The sequence below is a fragment of the Bombina bombina genome, chromosome 3, assembly GCF_027579735.1.
Source record: "Bombina bombina isolate aBomBom1 chromosome 3, aBomBom1.pri, whole genome shotgun sequence".
Taxonomy (NCBI): domain Eukaryota; kingdom Metazoa; phylum Chordata; class Amphibia; order Anura; family Bombinatoridae; genus Bombina; species Bombina bombina.
The window spans coordinates 391,529,139-391,534,138 of NC_069501.1; positions in this window are offsets into that span (position 1 = coordinate 391,529,139).

Sequence of the window (5,000 nt, forward strand, 5' to 3'; positions counted from 1 at the left end):
GTTACAATTAAACCTAACACTACACTATCAATAAATTAATTAAATTAAATAAAATACCTACAATTACATACAATTAAACCTAACACTACACTATCAATAAATTAATTAAATACAATATCTACAAATAAATACAATAAAATAAACTAACTAAAGTACAAAAAATAAAAAAGAACTAAGTTACAAAAAATAAAAAAATATTTTCAAACATTACAACAATTTTTTTTTTTTTTTTAAATAATTTTTATTGAGGTTAAATATGCAATACAACAGAGAAATTATTATACGGATGTCATAAACATATACAGAGAAAGAACATATCCATATATATATATATAGTCATAACTGTTACATCACATTTATGCAAATATGTTAGAAATAAACCTCATATTTTCTGTATTTTCTTTGATTCTATTCTATATAATAGCATAATAAGAATAAGCATGTAGCAATTTAGAATATATATATGATATAAAGAATATAAACTTTTTAAGCTTTTCAAACTTATGAAACCCAGAGTAATGTAATAGACGAATAGCAAATTGTGGTTTACAATATGTAAGAACTAAAATGTTAAGCTAGAAGGTATCTGAGCCACCAGATTCTGGGTAGGTAAGAAGATGGTAATCTTAGTTGCGGTATGTTTCAAGGGAAACCGCGCAAGAATGCTCTGGCGTAATCACATAATGCCAGATTTCTACATATATGGGGGGGACGGAGAATGATCATGTATTTTCTTAGTTGGGCGTTAAAGCCGTTGAATATATAACTTCTGCGTAAATGTTCTCATATTGAGTTAAACTGGTGGAACCAATCAGAAGTAAGAGTGATCAGGGTATGTAGAGAACTGGGCTAACATTTAACTCTTATAATAAGCATATATCTAGAGTGAGAACAGTCTGCTGAATCATGATACTGGACCAGCCATACAACAAAATAGAGAGGGGTGGTGCTAGCCTATCTTATCGTAAAAGGTGGTGAATAGGAGAGTGAGAGTCATACCTCTTGGTCATAACAGAAATCAAAAGAGGGCCGTGTTAAGGCATGAAGCATGAATACGCTGAATGTTTGGGTCAAGTTTGCCTATATGTAGGGTTTTCCCAACTCATAAACTATGGAATTGTGTTGAAATGCCTGGTACCAAATTGTAGATGGTATACTGCTAATGGAGAATATAAAACAGTCCTAAGTTTAAGTTCCCCTTGGTTAGGGGCTAAATGGACGCAAGACCATAGGTCAAACATTTAATACTGGAACAGGCAGTTACAACCGGCCATAATTCTCCTACTTGGCATGAAAATATTGTGTATACATATAGGTAAGTAGTGCCTCTAGTCGTCCATCTCATAAGTAATGTAGTGCAGTTCTATACTTTAGCATGTAGTAAATCCTGTCATCTGGGTGCGGGCCCTACACCCATCAAGAGGAAAACACTACCAATAAACAGGAGTCTGCATTCTAAATGGAGAATAACAGAGAAAATTCCGTAGGGCTGACTCATGACCAAAGGTATAAGTTGGCGTGGTATATATATTATGCAGCGATGAGGAAGGTTCAAGGGGACTCCCTGTTGTCTATGGAAAAAGTGTATTGGGAAGTCCTACTATTAAATATATGTTTGTAGATGCTCAGGTAACACATGTCTAAGGAAGGTACTCAATTCTAAAGATTACATTTCTCAGTATGCAAAATATTATTTGCAGATATGCATAATAACTATCTGAGATAACAGCTAGTGGAGTTACTAAAGAGCCATAGCATGCTATTTATACACAGGCATATTAAACTCAGGTAAAACACTTAACCAAGTTAATACATAAATGGAATAGCAAGAATAACACAGCCATACTGCCTAGCAAAAAATAAGAAGCAGAGAGACAGGGTATAATACATACAATCACAGATACCATATGCTGATTCCAGATGCCTGAGGAGTATTTTTAGAGTTCCCAGAAATGACCAAAATCTAAGCTTATTAATTATGTTTATGAGAAGCAAATCTCACTTCCCAGGACAGGGAGTCTCGAGGCAGGTAAGGATGAATTACTAAGGTTGCAAAATCACATAAATTTGCCGTGCAGATCTAGTTATAACTGGGCTTTGACTCCCCTCTAGTGGCTGAAAATGGCCATTACATCTTGTTTCGGGAAGTTTCATTATTATTAGGCTAACTCTCCAAACACATGCAGTAAACATGTTTATAAACTAATTAAACAACGTAATATTGATTTGTAGCATACATAACTTAAAGTCTGACATATGGATAAATTTAGGCACATAATATAACATATAGCTCGATTTATAAAGAAACAACCTAGATCAAAGGGACTGTCTCGTGCTGACCAGGGAGCTAATACATCCGGCATTGATGCCATCATACAAAGACCCTAATGCTAAAAGATATCTGCAACTTACATTTTTAAACCCTGCCCACCTTGAACATATTTTAATAGCAAGATCATATATCATAGTGCAGGTCACTTAATAAATATATATTATTCAAAGTATGCAGTTTCCCAACGTAGGCTACAATATATAGAAACAGACACAGAGCCGTCTTATCAACCCATATCAAGTCTTCTTGCGTCCATGTTTCTCACCAAGACCTGTACAGCATATGTCTTTCCACCTCAGCCAATACCCAATCTATGTAGTTCGTCTGTGAAATTTAACTGCTGCGGTACACAGATGGGGAAGGCTTACCTGGTATCACTCATATGGCTGGACAACATACTGCATCCCCAGCACATCGCATCTTCAGCCCAGCAAAGTTCCGGATGGTGCCTCTGACTGTTTAAACACTTCAGTGGTGCACTGTGTATCACATACCTTGCGTCTTCGGGAGTAAAGTAGGACTCACCCACAGCTAGGTCTTTGACATCCTCCAGAGTTAAGAGCGGAGGGGTGTCAGTTACCGCATTGACATGGTTAGGGGGAAGCAAATAAACAGCCCCAAGGGGAGCCCCTTTCTGTTCCTCATTAGTAGTCTTGCTTAGAACGATAGATGTAGGTATGAGTGGGACCAGAGTCTGTACAGCAATTTGACGTGTGGCACCTTCATTAGGTATATTGGTCGGCACAGTCGCTATGCATGTTATTTGCAAGGGACCGGTGTCCCCGTCACTTCTGCAAATTGTTGATACACAGTCGCTGAACCCCTGTGGCCCCACTGTGAATTCGCCCATATAAGGAGACTGCGCATCCAACGCAGAGGGCTGAGTGGCCGTCCGCAAAGTCTCAGTTAAGGCAATATAGTGGTGTTGCAGAATACTCCCGATCTCCATTAAAATGTGCTTCGCCATCACAATATGCTATGAGGCTGTGGCGTTTTAGAAAAGTCCAGGCAAGATGGCTGCCACTCGTATTGTTAGATCTCTAGTCCCGGGCTGAGACACATCCAGCTCAGCATATGCAAGTCCCAGCAGACCATCAAAGTAGTATTTATCAACTCCAGAAAGTTAGATAGCTTAAAGGCAGCACTTTTCCGCGGAGAACGATCCTATAATAGCTGTTTGGCTACATTTACAGCGGAGCTGTGATCAAACACGACCGCTCCATTTCCTGGCTGACTCCGCCCCCCAAATTACAACAATTTTAAACTAATTACACCTACTCTAAGCCCCCTAATAAAATAACAAAGCCCCCCAAAATAAAAAAATGCCCTACCCTATTCTAAATTACTAAAGTTCAAAGCTCTTTTACCTTACCAGCCCTGAACAGGGCCCTTTGCGGGGCATGCCCCAAAGAATTCAGCTCTTTTGCCTGTAAAAAAAACACATACAATCCCCCCCCCAACATTACAACCCACCACCCACATACCCCTAATCTAACCCAAACCCCCCTTAAATAAACCTAACACTAAGCCCCTGAAAATCTTCACCATACCAGGTTCACCGATCGGTCCAGAGTCTTGATCCAAGCCCAAGCGGGGGGCTGAAGAGTGATGTCCATCCTCAGGCTGAAGTCTGGATCCAAGCGGCGGCTGAAGAAATCCATCATCGGGCTGAAGTCGGAAGTCCATCATCGGGATGAAGTCTTCTATCAAGCCGCATCTTCAATCTTCTTTCTTCTGGAGCGGAGCCATCTTCTTCCAAGCCGACGCGGAACATCCTCTTCAACCGACGACTAGACGACGAATGACGGTTCCTTTAAGGGAAGTCATCCAAGATGGTATCCCTCGAATTCCGATTGGCTGATAGGATTCTATCAGCCAATCGGAATTAAGGTAGGAATATTCTGATTGGCAGATGGAATCAGCCAATCAGAATCAAGTTTAATCCGATTGGCTGATCCGATCAGCCAATCAGATTGAGCTCGCATTCTATTGGCTGATCGGAACAGCCAATAGAATGCGAGCTCAATCTGATTGGCTAATTGAATCAGCCAATCGGATTGAACTTGATTCTGATTGGCTGATTCCATCAGCCAATCAGAATATTCCTACCTTAATTCCGATTGGCTGATAGAATCCTATCAGCCAATCGGAATTCGAGGGACGCCATCTTGGATGACGTCATTTAAAGGAACCGTCATTCGTCGTCTAGTCGTCGGAGAAGAAGGATGGATCCGCGATGGAGGTCTTCAAGATGGAGCCGGTCCTCATCGGATGAAGATAGAAGATGTCGCTTGGAAGATGATGGTTGCCGGTCCGGATCTACTCTTCTTCCCGGATAGGATGAAGACTTTGGACCCTCTTCTGGACATCTTCAGCAGTCGGATGATGGATGTCTAGCCCCCGCTTGGGCTTGGATGAAGATTTTGGAGCCAGGACCGATCGGTGAACCTGGTATGGTGAAGACAAGGTAGGATGATCTTCAGGGGCTTAGTGTTAGGTTTATTTAAGGGGGGTTTGGGTTAGATTAGGGGTATGTGGGTGGTGGGTTGTAATGTTGGGGGGGGGGTATTGTATGTTTTTATTTACAGGCAAAAGAGCTGAATTTCTTGGGGCATGCCCCGCAAAGGGCCCTGTTCAGGGCTGGTAAGGTAAAAGAGCTTTGAACTTT